Here is a 22,033-nt window from a genome sequence, read left to right on the forward strand (position 1 = left end):
GTCAGTGCCAGAGAAGGTATTTAAACCTTGGGAAGTCTGAAAGACATCCCTGTGCCACTGCACTGAAGGTGCTGTGTGACACACAGAAAAAGATGATGCCTGTGGAGTTGTGTTAAAACTCCATAACCAAAGAACACAAAAGTAAAACACACATCAACATACATGGACGAGTGGGAAAAAAGGCTCACACTTTTCCTAGGTAAAAAAATCAAATCCTAAAAATCCAGCAAAGTTGCTGGGGGTCTCAAAAGGTAAGGGAAATTAGCACATATTGAGAATTCTCCCTAACACCCAAGTGTGCCAAACCTGTCCTGTGGTGTCAATGGAGACAAATGGCCAGATCTGTGTTACCAGAGGCAATGCCATGAAGGGGAGCAGTCAAGGACGTTTAGAACTGACAATGGACGTGTGTGTAAGAAGTGGAATTGTAGCAGGGCAGGTCATGTGAGCTGATAAGGGTGTGGAGTGGGCTCTGGCACAAGTGGTCAAAAAGTAGTGTGGACAGGGTGTACACCTGCAGGGCCCGTAGGACTCATGGGCCAGTTTGGAGGATAAGGGTGGCAGCTAATTTTAGGTTTTTTAGTTAATTCTTTTTTTATTTCTGCATATTCAGCGATATGTCCATTTATTGTCATTTTCAGAATTCGTTTTTCTTAGGGCCATCAGGCGAATGGGGGCCAACGAGCACGAGTCCAAAATGGATCCAGGACCATATGTCATCTTAATGTACCTTTCAAAAGACCTTGGACACTACTCTGCAATAATGTATTCTCCAATTCACTATTATGGTTGTTTTTTTAGCAAATTCGATTCGATGCGTTCGTTTCAGTAGTTTTTTAGTCCTCTTTCTTTTTCCATTATAACTGCACACATAATTATTTTAGTTCTGCAGTGATCCAGGTACGTTACCTTTGACGTACATGGACGCTTCGCAATACCCAGGTACACATTATTAGGGTGCTCTGCTGCTGGAAGTCAGAACATTCCTCTTTCAGTGATATTTCCCGTACAACCTTCTATTTAACCAAAAGGTGAGAAAATGCGTTAGCTCACTCTACTTGGGCCTTTTTTCACTGCTATTACGCCCTTCTGAGGTTCATTTATCGATGCTCCTGGCACTTAAGGTTGCATGACTATGTTCTTTACTTTCGTTTTTCTCATGTTAGATTTCTTACAAGCGACTGGCAAATAAAGCACATAGATACTTTTCCAAATAAGTTAGGAACAACTGCGTAACCCGGGTCACGCCTTCTCTAGGCTTAATATTGGAAAGCTTTTAAATCAATACCAGATCAGGTCTAGTTGTCCCTAGAACACTATATGGGGTCTAGCCATCCGCACACCCACATTTTTAATATGTGTTTGTTCTCTTGTCCCCTTTAGGCACCACAGATTGACCTGCATTAGTTGCAAATGACAGCAGAGGCTGCCAAGGTCTATTCTTCGTGTGCTTCATGCATACATTTATCTACCAACTGTGTTTGTTTGGTACATCTATTTTTGATATTTGTTCCATTCAGTGAAGGCTCTCAATTGCTCGCCTTCCGCTCCATAGGTAAGCACATTTAAATTCTCCAATTTCTTTTCTTACAGACATTGGGTTCGGTTGGTCTTTTCTTTTAATTTAAACATTACGCATGGTTCCGGCACATACTACCAGTGATTACACATTTAGGTTCATTTTCTAATACCTGCTCTTTCACTACTCTCTGCCTTTTCTTAAAATTGCACTTGAGGTGGCTAATTTGGACCATCGTGTATGAACCTTGGTAACCCTCTCTGGGAATGTCAGCTCTGATTCACATGGTAATAATCCAATATATGCCTATACATGGTATATGTTCTTTTAATTGTTTATTAAGGTATTAGAATCAACAGGACCATGGTTGGTCTACCTATTTTCTCATTACTCTATTTCATACTCTCTTTTAGGGGCTGTACAGAGCCAGTTTTTTCCTGATGAAGGTGGCTTTGCATTCCTTTTTCCACTGAAACACCATTAGTGCCACTTACGCACGTGTACCACACTGTACACTACCTGCTGGTACCATTTAAGTGGGAGGCACATCACACAAATAACAAACCCCTGGATCAATGTTCAACTGTAGCGGTTGGCGTACTGTTGCTGCTCCCTTATAGCAAACTGTTGATTATCATCTACACTGTATTCATATATCCATTCACACTAGAGTTTGTCAATTTTAAACAAACTAAATCTTTTTTTTTGTTTTTCGCTCACCTGTAAATGTTCAAATACTAATTTTTGCCTTTCTTATTAATAAAAACCGAAAGGAACAAGATCTGATTCTTTACTCTTTCTCCTTTCTTTTTTGAACAGTGATCTATTGTTTCAATACCGATCAGCACATTTCATATTAGTACATTTTCCATGTATATGATGAATTATGTGATTAAATCACTTCGCATTCTTTAATGCTGAATTAATCTACAAATCAATCTTAAATTAGTACACACGTGAACACTTTGTTGTTGTTTATGGCAGCAAGAAGACATCATAAGGGTTAGTGAGTCAATTAGTGAAGAACCAAAAACACAGAGTCCAGATTCAGAGAGAATGCAGGACCAGAACGAGAATGCAGATCCAGAATGTGGCAAATACTGCCAATGGCTCAGGTGTGATAGGTGCTGCACATTGTTTGGCTCTCAATTGATTGTGGAAGTGCAACCTCAGAAACAATGCACATGCATTGATGTGGAAGGGTACATACCCACACATGTATGTGGACAAACACACATCTGCACTGACATTCACTGTGACTAAATGATTGCGCCCATGGAAAGTAAATGTGTGAGTATGCATGCAAAGATTAAGTGACCACTAATACAGATATAACATGATAGACAGTGCTCATCTTTATCGGTTGATAGAGCTGCCCGGATGTCATTCCCTCATCCCCTCCACTGGAAAGTGTACCTCCACATTTGTGAATGGAGTGCCAGTGCCTGGCCGAGAGCATAGGGACTAGGAAGGTGAAAGGGTGCAGGACGGATCTCCCATGGAGTGCAGTCACTGGATGAATCAGAATCACTGCAACAACATGGGACATTGTATGTCACCAGCCATAGTAGCGAATCATTCACACTGCACATGTCATCAACCCATTGTTACTGACACGTCATACTGTTGTTCTCAAGTCAACCATGGCAGTTGTCACCACTGTGCATGGCTTTATCTCCAGTAGTGTGCTCATTAACCCCTTGATAGCACAACAGCACATCTCTCAAGGTCCGAAAAAAAACCAGACCCTCTCCGACAGGAGAAGAAAACAACACATGCCTCCATCCGGAACAGGGCTATGAATAAATAGGGAGAATGTATCCATCCATGATCAAAGGGGCAAAAAAAGTCCATCCTGGATTGGGGGAAAGAAAATGTCCCTGGGGGATGGCGAAGGTGTGTTTCCATATCCACATGAGCGGACCGACCAGAAAAATTAAGAATAAATAAAATCAAAATTACAAAATACCCCTCCATGGGCTCATTAAGGACATCAAGGCAGAGGTGGTTGTAGAGGCATGGGTGTGCTGGGCCCCCCATCCTGTAGTGGATCTGCAGGTGGTTGTGGGAGTGGAGATGGATCCAGTCTACGCAGTGCCAAGGCCTGGCCTTCATTGGCCAGGGCCAGCCGTGACAGGGATGCCTGTAAAAGTACCCCAAAGGTGGCGAGGTCACAATGGGCTTCATCCTGAATGGCCACTGAGTCTGTATGTGCGCTCACTATTGGTGCATCATGTTTCTGGGACAGTGTCTGACTCAAGGCATCCATCTCCTTGTGGAGCTGTGTCATTGTGGCTGAGAGTTCATCATGCAGTGAAGCCCTCAAGCTCTCGATCTCACAGTGATTGGATCTATACAAAACCAACATCTCACGCCTCAGGGTCTTTCTATGTGCCCTAGTATCTGCATGCAGGGACTCCTGCAGATTCTTTAGGGCAGCCCACTGGACCTTGATGTTGGGCTCCATGCCCAGTCTGTGGGAGCGGTTCGAGGACTACTAGTTTTGCTGTGTTGCCCATCCTGGGCCGTTGGTGTAGACATGTTCTCAGCTAGGCGATCCATGCCCTCTGCAATACGACTCAACCTATCGCCATGCCGGATGGCGGCATGCAACATCTGCTGCTCCCACATTGTCTCTCCAGCATGCACATGCCCACCACGTGTGCAGCGTCCACAGCGGTGTTATGCAATTGACCAGGCTCATTGCTTCAGTGCCCCTGTAGCTGGTTGCAGGTCTGCAATCCTCCGTTGGACCTCAGCCCCACATCCTGACACCAACTCATGAGAGAAAGGTCTTGCAGCCATAACCACTGCAGACATGGGGATTACCACTGATCGGCCATGTGAAACCAACTGCACTGCCGCAGACTCAACGCCCCCATCTGATCTGCCCATTTGGGCACTCACCTTCTCCCTCAGCAAGTCATCCACTTCTGGTTCTGCATCTAAATTTGCAGAGTCAGAATAGTCCAAAGAGGCAGTAGCGTGACTAATAATCTCCTCTAACACATGTGGATTTTCATGGCAAAGGTGGACTGACATACCAGCTCCTCTCCTTCCTCTTCCTCCTCTGTATCGGCTGCATCATCAACTAAATATGGACAGAGAAAGACAGTTTGAGTCATATGCTTCCTGACAAACATGCACATGTACATCAAAGTGCAGAAAGCCACAAAATGACTAGCCACCCAAAACAAAATGGCTGGCCACCTAAATATCTGCACACTGTGAGCTGTAAAACACGTATGTGTGGTATTTACTGCACTCCCACCCCTAGTCCTGTCCATGCCATTAGTGGACACATAGAATTACAAACATGGCGTACACAATGACTGATGGACCATGCAACAAGCATTTCAACACATCCCAAGGACAAGTACTTGACATGGGGCATTGTGATGCTGAAGGCAAGCACATTGCCTCAGTTAACTGTCCACATCCACAATTACTACCAAGATCAAAATATGATGGCAAATACATGATTACAATTTTGTACCTCATAACCATGTCATGGCAAATCAAACATGTAGACTGCTCATACATTAATCTCCATTGCTACATATGCTGCATGCCTGAGTTGCCAAACAATGATGTCCTTGCCAAAGTGCTTCAGTGGATGCGTTGGGACACGGCCTACATGCATTCCCTCACCATCAACATTCTCACCATTCACCCAACATGCCAACCACTGCCACATTTTGCCAAAATGTGACTCTGCACCCTGAAAAGGACAGCATGGTCCATTGTGTCATTGTGCAAAGCATATTCATGTACAATCAATGATATAATATGTGTGCAGCAATGATGTGGGTGCTGGGCAATTCACAACACTCTCATTGAAGGCATCCATGTGCTTTTCCAAAATGTGACTTCACATATGACTGTTACCGTCTGGTATGTAACACCAATGATGACACCAGGTGTACCAGCACCCTGTGTGTGCATTTGCATGCCAATGAGTCCCTTCCTGTATGCCTTGCACAATTCATGGATATGCATTGGCAAATAACATTGTGTGTGATGACATTGCCATTCACATGACATTGTCATAGGAAGTGTCAGGTGATCACTTAACATGAGTGAATGACTGACAGTCAAAGATTGTCTCTTTGTATAACACTGTCTTGTAACGGGCACTGCCAAATCACCCAATGCAAAGTGGCACAGCACATTGTGTGTGTTTTCTGTGCTCTTTGTTCATCCTTGCCCTATGTGACCGCACAACTTGGTAGTCCTTGTTAGGAAAGAGATCTCTTTACTGCAGCTTTCCTTCCATTTTTAAGATCACCCAGATGTTTTGCTTTTATTTTTGATCCTGACCTGTACTCTTTACAGCGCAGTGAAGCCTTAGGCTTCACTACATTGTTGTCTGCTCATTTGTTATAGTGAAGCTGACCTGTCCTTCAGGCTGTCAGTACTGGGAAACACAGTTTCCCTTAGTATTGCAAATGTGTTACTACTTTTAGTAACTTGTTATCACTTGTGGTAACTTTTTATCATTGTACAATGCATCTTACAAGACAGTACAATGGGGTACACTCTTTGTTTTGCACTAGACTAACACTCAAATAATTTTTGGTTACTCTAGGTGTGCTAAATGGACAAGCTGTGGAAGCAGTGACTTTTTACCATTTTTTGGTGCTTTTCATTTTAGCCTTACCACATTTACCACATTTGGCTACTAACTGTGGCTAGTGTTCAATCATGGCCGTGCCACATGGTTTTTCGCTTATCCTTTGGCCATCTTGTTATTTAGCCTTCTTCCTGGCCTGTGAGGCCAGGACAATCCTTATATGGACTTCCAGTGCCCGGTAAAGCAAAGGGTTTTGTTGGGCTACGGGAGGGCTATGTGTGTTTGCTGGCAGGATGTGGGCTGGGACTGTTTGGTCCCAATCTACAAACTGGTTTCAGTGTGTCTGAGTGGTATGCATTAGTGTTCCCACCAGTTGTCTTGATTGGACCACTGCTGTGGTGTGTGTGTGTGTGTGGCTAGTCCTTCTATTGGCTAGTGGGAGTTTTGGCTCTTACCTTGCTTTTAATATAAGAACAGCACCTCTGCTCCCATTCTTCAGAGATCCTGGAGTAACCTGAAGGAGCCAAGACTCCTGTCCAGTTGTGAGACCCGTGAAGAGACCGGAAACCCGACTGATGGAAGCCTGGCAACCAACATCTGCTGCTGTCCTGGTGGAGCCCTGTCTTGCTATTGATCTTCAGCAGTCCTGCGAGGGAGCTGCAACCCTTGGAATGCAGGGAACATCCATTCCTGATGTCTGCTCGGTACCATGTGAAGGAGAGCCTTTGGAAGTGTCCCTGGACCGTCCTGTGGCTGACCAGCTCTGAATTTGGGCTACCGTGGTGCTGATGTCAACGTTCCGAGTTGAGACCTGGAATGCAGGGATCCTCAGCTTGTCCTATAAGACTTACCTCAGCAAAATTGTGCAGTCCTAGCGTCAAGGAGAGAAAGTCTGACTGTGACATGTGAGTCCTTTGTGTCGCCCTGCTGCGTTGATTACTATCCAAAATAGCTTACCTGCTAGAGTCTAGTCCTGAGTGGTGTCCTGCATCATGTCTTTTTGCATTCTTCACCTCAGAGTCCTTGCACCAGCGAAAGATAGCAACCGGAGATCAGCTCGAACCTGCAACCCCTGCGAATCAAGGACTGCGATTTATGGCAGGAAAAGAGACCACAGACCTTCTTCGAGTACAGGGGTAAGTTACAGTGGTTCTTACCTGCCGTTAAACTCCCTTTAAAAATGTTCCTAACTTTTACAAAACTTTTACTATACTTTGATTTTACCATTGCTTGCTGGCGCAAGCATTACAAAAGTTGGGGACACTTCTATTAGTAAGAATACATTGTCCTTTAAGCCTTGAAACTGTTCCCTGGACCCCAGTGATCCCTACCTTTATGTTTTCCTGCTTCACAAGCTGTGTCAGAACTGTGTCAGAACTTTCCAGAAACTAAGGCCCCAGACAATTTAGAGAAGGACTTTTGAAGTTAGGGTTAACTCTCTGTGGACCTGTAGTACATAATCTAATCTGCACTTTCTGTTACAGGAGTTTGATTTGTTTTATGCACTACTTCAGTGACTGTATACAGGTAATCTACTATTAGTGTTGTGTGATATTGCTACCTGTTTGTAGTCATTTTTCATAGTGATATTTGGCCATAAACTATTTGTATACATACTGTCTAAGTATAATTTGATTCCCATTCGGTGTTCTCATTGTAGACCCTTTACAAGCTCACCTCCACTTGAGACTTAGCCTAGACCTCGCGTCACTGCTACCTTGAACTGGTTTGGCTACAGCTCCCGAAAGTTGTCCATGTCACAATATAGTTTGGCTTTCTATACATCCGTTCACCAGGCCAGATTATAGAAAATCACTCCTAACAAATTGCTGTACAACGGTGGGATGACCCTCTCCACTTAACATCTGAGTGTTTTGTGAAAGGGATTAGTATTGGGTACCTCGGTGCAGTACACTGGTGGTGTGTCCAGATAATACTTACACAGTAAATTGTGATTTTTGATTGCCTAGTAGTTTTCCAGCCATCTACTGATATAGATAACATGGAGACAGTTACTTTCACTACTTAACGTTCTTCTAAAGTGGCTCACTTGAAAAAGTTGTGTAGTGACAGGGGCCTAACAGTCTTTGTCGCTAAAGCAGAACTCATTGTGTAAATTCTTGATTTTGAGAAAAGCAAATGTGTACCTCCCTTATCTAATGGTACTGGAAGTGGGGCTGGGGATGGGCCCAGCAACAGTAATGTAGTTGCTGACAATGCAGTTTCTAATGGCGAGGAAGAAGAGAAGGAAAGTGAAGCTTCTGGACTTTTGTCTGTCACCACCTCAGATGCTGAGGCATTATTTGTCCTGAAAAGGGAGAAGCTCAAGCTCAATGAAAACGAGTTTTAGTTCAATATGGCCAAGTTAGAGTTTGAGAGAGTTGGAAGGCAGAAGGACACAGATCACCAGATGGAGCTTGCCAAGATTCAGGCTTCAAAAGTTTCTTCCAGAGGATCTGGAGATGGCTCTGGATCACCTTCACATCCCAGATTCCAAAAAGATCTTCTAAGTATATATGAGGATGTGAATTATATAATTGATTGGCTTGTAGCTTGTCAGTATGCCTGTGAAGTACAAGGAATGGGTGATGCTGATAGAATTGCATGGTTGCTCAGCAGACTTCCCCCTTCTGGCTGCAGGGCCATTATGGAAATGTCTAAAGCTGACAGGCAAGAATTTGTCAAACATAAGCAAACTCTCATCTTAAAGTCTGGAGAGACTCCTGCCCAATACTTGAGGAGATTATGAGAGTACACAAAGAAGGAATGTTTGACTTATGTTACATCTGTTGCAGATTCTTTGAAAAACCTGTGTTGCTGGGTATAAGGTTATCAGGTAACCACATTTGAGTGCAGGATGTATCTGGTAATGATTGAGCATATTTTTCCTCTTGTTCCCCAGAGCCTGAGCAGCATTTGACTGACTCAAAGGAGTTAAATCCACTAGCCATTGCTGCTGACTTATGGGTCTCACATAGTGTCCCATAAGGACAAGGCTTCTTCAGGTAAGCAGGTAAGCAGGAGGAGGGCATGCAGCAGAAAGAGAAAGAGGGCGGGGTACTGATACAACTTTGTCCAAGAAGGCCCACAAAGGTTTAATAAGGAAAAGTCACAGGTCGGGGTAGTGGAACAAATCCTCCGAAGCATGAGAGTGGTTTCTCTAAGCCTCCCTATGTGTCAAGATCCACTTGGACTTGTTACAATTGTGAAGCTAGTGACCACCGGAAGGGGGACCCCAAGTATAAGGGTAAGACCTTGGGGGTCCACTCTGCAAGTCTGGCCTTCTCTGAGTATGATTCCCTGTAGATTGCTTCCTCTTGGGTGATGCATCTGAAGATTGACTAGATTCTGTGGAGTATAGTAGTGCTGGAGCTTCTGCTCCTATTCCAGACCTGCCCCTTAGTCATGTATTCACTGAGGATTGTGTTCAGGTAGAAGGTGTAAGTACTTCTACTGTTAGGAACACTGGGCCCAATCTAACTGAAGTAGTTTCCTCCATTGTAAACCCACAGGGTCTTGCCAGAAGTCCTGTGGGGGACACTCAATTGCCTGGTAGGCCCTCTATCAATATTCCAGTACCACCTGTCAATAGAGCTGTGAATTGTGAACTGGTCACGGCATCTGTCAATGTTAGTAGAGATGTTCCTAGAAGAGTTCTGGGTGAGATTAGTCTTCAAGACATAGGTCTTGATAGACATTGAGCAGACCCTTCAAGCACTGGGTCTGAGAACCGGGCTGCCTTAGCCAAGCCTAAGGAAAAGCCTAGGCCTAAGGGGAAACCCATGGCCAGAAGATTCAGAAGAAGAGGCAGCGGGAAGGAGATTATCCCCCGTGTTCTACCTACAATATCCTTTGAGGTAGTTGGTAGAGTCCCTATTCCTGGTTTGGAAGAAGGACTCCCGTACATCTTGGATCTCTAGGGCTCTAGAGCTACCTAGCATGCTAGTAGAGGAGACCCCAAGGTGAGAGATTAGTATGGGCCAACACAGAAGGAAACCATCTTACCTAAGCCTATGGAGAAAGGCCTGCTTCTATTGGGAGGGTTTACCCCCAGAGAAGCAAAGGATACAAAAGGAAGGTGGGTTACTAGAAAGTAAACCCACAGAGGCAACCATAATAAACCTTGATAGGTTGGAAGTTTCTCAGGAGGTGAGGCTCTTCCTCCTACAGTTGGGGTAGAAATTCCCCTAGTGGTTCATCCTAGTGTCAGGATACCGCTACAGTGGTCTAACACACTTTCTTGCTGGCCCATGATGGGGGTCCCAGAGGAAACCCACTGCAGGAATCTCCCTCTCTGTCGTAAAGGGGACAGAAGTGAGACACGTATTCACATACTCCAGTGTTCACTTTTAGGAGTGGACTCATTTGAACCAGAACTCTCATATGTTTGATTGGAACCCTCAGTGAACCCCAGAAAAGTAGGTGAGACCTTCTCCTATCAAACATATTTAGTAAATCCCTGAACACATGTGAGTAGTCTGGGCCTTGCCATGTTTCACAACTTGGCAAGGGAAACTATTCAAAAGACCTTGAATGTTTCCTATGAATAGTGTGGTGCAGTCTATCTTGAGAGATAGACTGGGAGCCCTGCTTATGGCTATAGAGAGGGAGTCAGAGAAATCTGTGTGTCTCCCTGCCCTGTGCCAAAGCAGTCCTTCATATGGCTTCAGTTGGGAATAACCTAGTGTCCCCTCATCTGACCCCACATCAGCAAGTTGAGCTGGAGGTTTTGCTGAGGAAATCTCTCCCCTTGTTGTCACTACAACCCTCTATAACATATTGGTGTAAACCAGACGGTATACTGGGAGTTAGTGAACCCGCCAAGTTTGGGTGCTGTGGTGGTTCAGGCAAACAAGAAGTTCTGAGAGTTGGTGGTAGAGCCACCCTGTGTTGAAACAAGTAATGTTTGAGCACTCTAGCTGTCTAAGTGGTAACAACTTAGTGGATCAGCTCTGTACTGAAAAGTACATTTGCTTTTATGATTTCTCTGCAGGGTATGGCAACCTATCCCTTGCAGTCTATGCTGAGGAGGAGACAGCAATGTTAGCCTTTTCAGATCCTTACTTCAGTGTATGGACGTCTGGACTGGTGGCTGCCACTGGCACCTGTCAAATGAGCTTAGCCCCTGTTCTGAATGGGACAATGGATCTCAGCAATACATGTCTGGATGCATGGCAGATTTAACCCCCACTTGAAAGGAACTGGGAATAACTCAAGATATCAAGATGTCAGGACCTTCATCAAGCCAAGTTGTTCAGGGAAACAACCAAGTGTCAAACAGAGCCATTGGCCTTCCTTGAGTATACAGTTGGTGTATGTGGGGACAAGATGCAACCTCTTGTCAATGAAGTACATCAGGTACAGAATTGGGCATCCCCCACTACCAAAGCCCAACAGAGGACTTTCATGGCCCTCACTGGGAAACACATGAGTAAAGTAGCAGGCTATAACAATATAGCTGCCCCTCTGACTGCCCTCACTAATACTCTTATGAACCCTTGAGTGTGAGAGGGCCTTTACTGGCCTAAAATAATCCTTAGGTCAGGCCCCTTGTTTATGGGCACATGATTGGAAGACCTTTCTTAGTGCAGACAGATGCCTACGGCACTGGGATAGTTGAGAAGCTTTCACAGCTTGATGGCAAAGGTGAGGACAACCTATATGTCACATCAGCACCAGATTAGGATTAGGTGTGGAGAACTCAGGTGGAGAAACTATCAGGCCGATTCATGGAATAATTAGCGCGGCGCAAGTGGGGAAAAACGTGCGAATCGCAGTGGAATAGCGAAAATCGCCGTGCAAGTGCGAAAATCGCACGAAAAGCAGCGCACGTCGATTCATGGAAGTCCGTGCGCGAGAAAACCAGCGGATGTGCGATAAAAAGTGCGCCGCGCACGTTGGCGCACAGGCCATCTAACAGCGTGCGCCAGGTCACAGCGAAAATCGCACAGGCCACAGCGAAATTCGCACATAGCGCGGCGCACGCAACAAAAGTAGGCGGAACACGGGCGTAACACTCAGAATGGGGAACAACTTGCAAAAACGTGGGCGTCACGGGGGAAGTACAGGGCACAAGTGCGCGGAACGCCCACACGCTCGCCTACAACACGTATTCCTGGAATAGAATAGGGCAAAAAAACGCACGCTCAAACCAGCGCACAGGCACAAACACGACCGCCACAAGAAAGCAGGCGGTAGCGTCTCTTCGGCTGTAAGAAATGTGCGCCAAAAGGTGCGCCAACAAATAGCACCCATATACTGCCATGATGAATGTCCAATACTGTGGCCCTCCAGGACAAATGACGTGCAAAGGGGTACCCACAAACACGGACACGCTGACAAAAAATACGTGTGCGTGTATACCGGGGTGCGCGGGAAGTCTCACACGCGATTACAGCAGGGTACGTGGATTTCAGGGGTGCGCGGGAAGTCCCACACGCGATTACAGCAGGGTACGTGGATTTCAGGGGTGCGCGGGAAGTCTCACACGCGATTTGGCCGGGTACGTGGATTTCAGGGGTGCGCGGGAAGTTCCACACGCGATTCCATCAGGGTAGGTGTATTTCAGGGGTGCGCGGGAAGTCCCACACGAAATTCCATCAGGGTACGCGTATTTCAGGGGTGCGCGGGAAGTCTCACACGCGAATAGCCTGGGCGCGTGTATTTCAGGGGTGCGCGGGAAGTTTAACACGCGAATTCAGCAGAGTACGTGTATTTCAGGGGTGCGCGGGAAGTTCCACACGCGAATAGCCTGGGCGCGTGTATTTCAGGGGTGCGCAGGAAGTTCCACACGCGAATAGCCTGGGCGCGTGTATTTCAGGGGTGCGCGGGAAGTTTAACACGCGATTTCAGCAGGGTACGTGTATTTCAGGGGTGCGTGGGAATTTCCACACGCGAATAGCCTGGGCGCGTGTATTTCAGGGGTGCGCGGGAATTATCACACGCGATTTGGCTTGGTACGTGTATTACAGGGGTGCGTGGGAAGTTACACACGCGATTCCATCAGGGTAGGTGTATTTCAGGGGTGCGCGGGAAGTCCCACACGCGATTACAGCAGGGTACGTGTATTTCAGGGGTGCGCGGGAAGCTCCACACGCGAATAGCCTGGGCGCGTGTATTTCAGGGGTGCGCGGGAAGTTCCACACGCGAATAGCCTGGACGCGTGTATTTCAGGGGTGCGCGGGAAGTTCCACACGCGAATAGCCTGGCCGCGTGTATTTCAGGGGTGCGCGGGAAGTTCCACACGCGAATAGCCTGGCCGCGTGTAATTCAGGGGTGCGCGGGAATTATCACACGCGATTTGGCTTGGTACGTGTATTACAGTGGTGCGTGGGAAGTTACACACGCGATTATGCTGGGTGGGTCCTCACAGGTGTTCCCTGTACACCCTCGACGGCCCCTGCAGGCAGCCCATAAAACAGGGGACAACCCTGCACACCTGCTCATGTCTCCCACCACCCCAAACCCCCACCATCCAGGGGCACCCTCCACCAGGCCCCCACTCATGTCTCCCACCACCCCCAACCCCCCGCAGTGCAGGGGCATCCTCCACCAGGCCCCCACCCATGTCTCCCACCACCTCCACCCCCCAGCCACCAGGGGCACCGTTCACAAGGCCCCCATCCATGTCTCCCACCACCCCCACCCCCCAGCCACCAGGGGCACCCTCCACCAGGCCCCCACCCATGTCTCCCACCACCCCCACCCCCCAGCCACCAGGGGCACCCTTCACAAGGCCCCCACCCATGTCTCCCACCACCCCCACCCCCCAGCAGTGCAGGGGCAGCCTCCACCAGGCCCCCACTCATGTCTCCCACCACCCCCACCCCCCACCATCCAGGGGCACCCTCCACCAGGCCCCCACCCATGTCTCCCACCACCCCCACCCCCCAGCAGTGCAGGGGCATCCTCCACCAGGCCCCCACTCATGTCTCCCACCACCCCCACCCCCCACCATCCAGGGGCACCCTCCACCAGGCCCCCACCCATGTCTCCCACCACCCCCACCCCCCAGCAGTGCAGGGGCATCCTCCACCAGGCCCCCACGCATGTCTCCCACCACCCCCACCCCCCAGCCACCAGGGGCACCCTTCACAAGGCCCCCATCCATGTCTCCCACCACCCCCACCCCCCAGCCACCAGGGGCACCCTCCACCAGGCCCCCACCCATGTCACCCATCACCCCCACCCCCCACCATCCAGGGGCACCCTCCACCAGGCCCCCACCCATGTCTCCCACCACACCCACCCCCCAGCAGTGCAGGGGCATCCTCCACCAGGCCCCCACTCATGTCTCCCACCACCCCCACCCCCCACCATCCAGGGGCACCCTCCACCAGGCTCCCACCCATGTTTCCCACCACCCCCACCCCCCAACAGTGCAGGGGCATCCTCCACCAGGCCCCCACCCATGTCTCCCACCACCCCACCCCCCAGCCACCAGGGGCACCCTTCACAAGGCCCCCATCCATGTCTCCCACCACCCCCACCCCCCAGCCACCAGGGGCACCCTCCACCAGGCCCCCACCCATGTCACCCACCACCCCCACCCCCCACCATCCAGGGGCACCCTCCACCAGGCCCCCACCCATGTCTCCCACCACCCCCACCCCCCAGCAGTGCAGGGGCATCCTCCACCAGGCCCCCACTCATGTCTCCCACCACCCCCACCCCCCACCATCCAGGGGCACCCTCCACCAGGCCCCCACCCATGTCTCCCACCACCCACACCCCCCAGCAGTGCAGGGGCATCCTCCACCAGGCCCCCACCCATGTCTCCCACCACCCCCACCCCCCAGCCACCAGGGGCACCCTTCACAAGGCCCCCATCCATGTCTCCCACCACCCCCACCCCCCAGCCACCAGGGGCACCCTCCACCAGGCCCCCACCCATGTCTCCCACCACCCCCACCCCCCAGCAGTGCAGGGGCATCCTCCACCAGGCCCCCATCCATGTCTCCCACCACCCCCACCCCCCAGCCACCAGGGGCACCCTCCACCAGGCCCCCACCCATGTCACCCACCACCCCCACCCCCCAGCAGTGCAGGGGCATCCTCCACCAGGCCCCCACCCATGTCTCCCACCACCCCCACCCCCCAGCCACCAGGGGCACCCTTCACAAGGCCCCCACCCATGTCACCCACCACCCCCACCCCCCAGCAGTGCAGGGGCAGCCTCCACCAGGCACCCACACATGTCCCCCTGCCTCCTGACGATACTCAATCATGGCAGTAATGGGCAGCATACCCAGCACAAACACCCAGGCAAGGATTGCATCCACCCACATAGTGAATGCAATTACATGATACAACCCCAATGGCAAGTCTGTAAATGAACACATGTCCGTCACACACACGTACACAACGGGTGCAAGTGAATGTCAAAACCCATATCATGACATGTATGAAACCAATGAGAAAATACCACAAGTGAAAGTTAAAAAAACATGTATTAAAGATGAAAAATAAGTAAACAAATCAAACATACAACAATGGGGATAACTAAATAAATGGTCCATGTCCGAGAACAAATGTAAAAATAAGAAAAACAAAGTAATCCAAAAACAAATGTCGTCCAAAGCAATGTCATGTGGAAGGAAAATAATGAAAAACCATTTTCTCATGGTGAACACAATAATCAATAAAAAAAATGTTTCTTCAAAAAGCAAACTATATACACGAATATTCCAGGGTCCATGTGCCCAACACCATAAATGAAACCTACTACTACCTAATGAAAAAAATATATACAAAAAAGGGGCCATTGTCCGAGCGGTCCAAAAAAATAAAAATAAAGAAAGTAAACCTAACACTAACTAACTAAATAACTATATACAAAGGCAGCGGGCAAGTCCTGCGGCTCACTCGGTGATGTTGCTGGCCAGGGCATCATCGAACTCCATGTCGATGTCCTGGAGGCGGGACTCTGTCCTGGCCCCGAGGTCTCGCAGGGATAACCACATGTTCAGCTCAAACTCCCTGCGAGCTTCCTCGAGGCACTCAGCCCGCCTCAACGCCCGACGCATGGAGAACTCCGCCCTGACCATGGTGAGCCGCTCCTCTTCCGCCCGCTGCCGCTCCGCACCTATCCGCTGGACCAACTGCTCCCACACGGAAGACACCACCATCCCAGGGTTGCCCTGCCCTCCGGCCGATGCCTGCCCCTCTGATCTTGATGGCCCCGAGCCATGATGCCTCCCACGTCGAGCCTGCTGCTGCCTCCGACGCCACTGCCTCTGCCAGCACGACAGCATCCAGGCTGATGGAAACCACTGACGCCGTCGTGCACGTGCCCTGCCCGATGATGCTGTCACATCTTCCATCTGCTGGGGTCCAGTTGCTGTGTTGTCCACCCCTGCTGGACCTCCGACTCCCAACTGTGGCAGGGATGGGATCCCCACTGAGCTGGCTGCATTGGTCGGGGCAGGTCCACAGGGGGCCCTGGTGTCATCTGGGCCGGAAGACGGCAAGGAGAACGACTGGTGTATAGCCTGCACAGAGGAGGAGAGGGCCGCCAGATTGGCCAACACATGCAGCAAACCCCCGAACATGGCCGATCCCAATTGGGCCATGTCGGCACGGTGCACTTCGTGATGACGTGCGTGCTCCTCCCGGGAAGCACGCACGGCATCACGAATCACAGCCGTGCGCATCGCGACCCCAATCAGGACCTTCTCCACACGGCCAGGGGTTCCCACGTCCGCAGGTGGAGGGGAGTCAGGTGACATGGACATCCCCTCTACCTGCGGACGGGCCTGGGACGGGGCATCCCTGCTGGTGCATGGTGGTGCACTCACAGGGTCAGGGACAGCGACATGCACAGGCCCCTCCACGGTGACCTGTGCTGCCTCCTGCCCCTGGCCCTGGACTGCACCACTTGCACCAGCAGGGATGCCCCCACCAGGCCCCATGTGTGCCCCAGTGGCGGCCTCCTCCTCCTCTGTGCAAACCACCAACCTGGATGGCCCCTCACCGTCTCCCACCGTAGCAGGCCCCTGTGGGGGCTCACCCACCCCTTCTGCTGCAGCCGTGGGGGCATCCCCGCCGCCTTGCTCCACAGCGCCGTCTCCGCCCACTTCTTCATAAGCCGCTGCGTAGAGGGAGACAAAGAACACAAGCATCAGGGTACTGTACAATGGTCTCCTAGACAGGAAGCAATAGCAGATGAGCACCACTGTCAAAGTACACTTCCATCATGTCCCTCCACAACACATGGGTCAGTCCAGGCAAAACACACACAGTAACAGGCATGGTGCATGCCATGGACATTTCCATGCATGTCCAATGGACTCTTGAAACATTCAATGATATGGAACTCACATGCATCATGGCTCATGCTGATCACATGCACACACTTCACCTCATTCACATCCATCTGGCCCCAAACACACCAAACACAGCGGATACAAGGGTAATTTGGCTGCTTCACTGAATCTGTGCATTGTCACACACATGTGTCATGCATCCATGGCATGCACAAGTCACAGACACGCAGGTCAGGCACACAGACATGGCTACCATATATGTACCTGGCATCAGCACCCATCCCTCACCCCCACCCATGTCCAGGTACAGAGACTGGCATGCTCTCATGTTCAAAATCTGCATAGGGCTCCCCATGCGGCATTTGAACACATGCAACAACCATGTGGGTCACACATCACTGGTCGCACATGCATTACTATGATGTCCCTGCACACATACATGCATACATGGCCTATGGCACACATACAGGCAAGTATCATAGAACCAGCACACCGCAACATGCCCTGTCTCACACAGTAATGCTTGGACACTTACCGCTCAACTCCAGACGGGCCTCCCTCTCAAGGATCTGGGCGTGGAGCGCTGGGCGTACGCGTTCCAGGACCCTCATCTGGATGGAACTCATGCGGCCCCGGCCACCCTCCACGAGGCGCCGGGCCTTCACAAGGGTCCTGGACCTCAAGTCCTCCCAGCGCTTCTTGATCTTCAGGACGTTGCGGGTTGCCACCCCCTCCGCGTTGATGGCAACCACACAGTCGGCCCAGATCCTCTCCCGTCCTTCCTTGCTGGCGCGGGACGATCCAAAGAGGGCATCATACTGCCCCAGGACATGCTCCACCAGGACACCAACTTCGGTGGCAGTGAAGCTGGTGCCCCTCTGCCCCTCTGGCCTGGGGTTGCCACTGGTGCCAGATGTGGAAGTGCCCGACATGGCAACCTCAGAGGCAGGTGTGGGTGGGCAACTGGGTCCTGGGGCTGGGCTGTGGAGCGATGTTATCCCAGTCGGGAGTCTTCAGTTCCAGCAGGGGTGGACACAGCAACTGGACCCCTGCAGATGGCTGATGTGCAGGCACCAAATGGCAGGGCACGGTGGCAGCAGGCAGGCAGGCAGGCAGGCAGCAGCAGATGGCACGTGGGAGGCTGCTCGGGGCACTGGGGGGCAGTAACTCGGCCTTCTGGGCAGGAGCGTGGTCTTCCGTGTGTTTTCGCGTGGCCAGCTTGATACGGAGTGATTTGGCACGTGAAAATCCTGCACGTCAGCGTGAAATCCGAGGAAAGGCCCTTAGCGCGTAAGCGCGTCAGCACGCATACGCGATTCTATTGGACCAGAGTCCCTCAGCGCGTAAGCGCGTCTGTGACGTGACCCGCACGGGTGTTCCCCACTCAGCACGTGATGACGGAGCACACGTGGAAATACTGCACGTCAGCGTGTAATTGGACAAAAGTGCGCGTACACGCGATTGGCCTATGTACGTGTATTTCATGGGTGCGCGGGCACTTACACACGCAAGTATGTCAGCGCACCTGTATCCCGTGGTGCGTGGGAATTTCCACACGCTATTGGACTGGGAACTGGATTCCAGGGGTGCGCGGGTCACACGCTCGCCTAGAACACGCGCAAAGCATAAATTTGTGCACTTTGACAATAACAAGCTCAGACGCCAGGATGAACATACCGTTCCTAGCAGCAGTGGCAGTGGGCTACCAAAGGAGGAGGAGGAGGATAGTCAAGGCAAGAATATTCACACCCAGAACCAGCCTTTTCGGGATGCCTGATGACCAGGTGTATGGGAGGTACAGGTTTCCACCACACATAATACTGGACCTGGTGAGTGAGTGGGAGGATGACCTCACATCACCCACCCTGTGCTCCCAAGCACTCAGCCCCCTGGAGAAGGTCCTCAATGTACTGCACTTCTTAGCCACTGGATCATTTCAGCGGACAAGTGCCATAGTGGGTGGGGTGTCACAGGCCACCCAGTCATGCTGCCTACACCAGGTCTTGAACATCATCACTGCACGCCCATCAGTCCGCAGGCACATATACCTGCCCAGAACACCTGCAGAAAGGCATGCTGCCGCCCAGGATTTTTACGGTGTGGCACGATTCCCCAAAGTGCTAGGTGCCATCGACTGCACCCATGTGGCTCTACGTCCCTCCAGGGCATCTGAGCACATCTATAGGAACCGCAAGCACTGGCATTCCATCAACGTGCAGCAAGCATGTAATGCCAAGGGAATCATCACCTCAGTATATGCCAACTATCCCGGGTCCACCCACGACAGCTTCATTTACCGAATGTCCACCCTAAGCCGAGACCTAGAAACTGGGCGGCATGGCGATACATGGCTGCTTGGTGAGTATGTATGCCACTGCACATGCATGCATGTTGGATACTGAGCAAGGTCACAACCCCACCAATGATACCAATCACCACCTCCACAGGGGACAGTGCCTACCCTCTCAGCCCCCACATGATGACGCCAATTCGGAACCCCACCACGCCACCCGAGGTAAGATATAACACAGCCCACATTACGACCCGGGGCATAGTGGAGCGCACATTCGGAGTGCTAAAGTCACGCTTTCGCTCCCTTGACCGTTCTGGTGGCCAGCTGTTATACGCTCCCCCAGTAGTGTGCAGGATCATAGTGGCAGCATGTGTCCTGCACAACGTTGCAACACGCCGGGGCCTGGCCGTGGACATGGTGGTGGCCCCACATCCCCAACCACATGCACAGCCGCTGCGCATGGGAGGGGAAAGGGCACGTGGGGAGGCAGCCCGTACACAGCTAGTGGCTAATTACTTCACATAGAAATCACACCCCTGTGGAGTGCACACTGCCCTGGCACATTCCATCTGACAATCAATGATGACTCAACCTGACACTGATACTGAATGTCTGGAGAATGAACCGTGAATACCATATCAGCCTGAGATTGTTCACCTGGAAGTGTCACAATGTGTGCATCCCTACCCACACAGACACCACCAATGCAGTTTTGTGGAGTTACACATTCAAGCAGCTAAAAAGAATACCCACTTGCAAAATGCAACAAGAGGACAGTGCCATGTCAGCCAACCCAACCCCAGCACCGCCACACGACACACCGTGCCATGTCATGCTATTTGCAGGTAAACAAAGTAATCCCCACAACATGACACTAGTGTCACTATGTACAGTGTCCCTATTAGAAACCTGCAACACCTGAAATGCTCACAGCAATGCCGGACCAACAACATACTTGAGCACGTACTACCATTAACATGACATCACAAATGTTACATATTAGTAGTCTCACCACCTGGAAATGCCTGCACTCCCACCACTACCAACTGTGCAGTGTTGGCGCCATGTAGAGTTGTAGGTGCACTGCTGCCAACATGGACCCCATCTCCAGACTAGAGGTCCTTGTGTAGACATGAGGAAGGGACCTGCAAATTGGGAGGTAGACACAGAAGATGAGTTACACATCAATGCAACATGCAGTGTACAACACAACAGCAATATGCACTAGGAATGTATACACAGTATTGACTACAGACTGCCCACACAGCTCATGGGAGTCCAACGTCACTGTGTAATTCACTGTCACTTGGGCACACCCTTTGCAAGCCCATGGAAACGGGAAGCAGGAGGTGTGTGTGTGACTCAAACCCAAGCATCTGAACCCAGCCACAATGCAGCGTATGCCCACAGGAACCACGGAAGCCAACAAATCGTCCCAAAAAAATAGGGAATAAAATAAATAAAAATAAGAAACAATCAAAAATGGCCATTGATGGGCCTGGGGGGGTTGGGGAGGCCACCCAGGAGGTCCGAGGACAGGATGCACACCAGAACCCACCTGCGTGGATCCTGGGAAAATAAAACACCTCCATGGGCTCATGGCCCACACGGCTACCCTGTTGTGGGAGTATCACTGCTGTCGCTATTATCACCCTGTGCAGCTGCATCCGGAGGTGGTTGCACTATGGGAGGCAGCCCACGCAAGGCCCTAGTCTGCTCCTCCATGGCTGCAAGCATGCGGGTGTGGTAGGTCTGGTTCTGGAGGATGAGTGTGCGGAGGTCCCCATGCAACAACTCACGGGATGCCCGGACCTCCGCCCTCGTTGCCTGCATCTCAGCTGAGAGCGTACGGGTGAGACGCTCCAGCTGCTGTTCTGTCCTTTGGTGTGTTGAAGCCTCAAGCTCAACAAGAGTCGTCCTGAGGTGAAGGAGCTCCTGCCTCAGGGCTTCCCTGTGGCGCTGGGACTCAATGGAGATGGCGTCCTGCAGAGTCGCCAGTGCCGCCCGCCTGTCCCTGTTGGACCCCAACATGTCCTCCCTGTGTGACTGGCAGATGGAGTCGGTTGCCTGCTCTAGTCGCTCCATCAGCCTTTCTGGGGGGACAATGGAAGTGGCCACCCTATCCATGGCCTGAGCCATCATCTCGGATGATGCAGCCTGTTGGGTTGCCATACCGTAAATGGATTGCTCCCATGCGGTATTGCCAGGTGGCGTACGGCCACCACGTCAGCGGGCACCACACCTGTCTGGGGCAAGGCGAACTGCGCCTTGCTGTGCCGGCACTGCCTGAGGCTGCAGGACTGCATTCCCCCTCTGATCTGCTGGCCCAGGAACAGGATCAGATGTCACGGAGTGTGACCCTGCATCCGTAACCACCAAAGGCG

The sequence above is a fragment of the Ambystoma mexicanum genome, chromosome 2p (genome assembly GCF_040938575.1).
Source record: "Ambystoma mexicanum isolate Mex_15411 chromosome 2p, UKY_AmexF1_1, whole genome shotgun sequence".
NCBI classification, from domain to species: Eukaryota; Metazoa; Chordata; class Amphibia; order Caudata; family Ambystomatidae; genus Ambystoma; species Ambystoma mexicanum.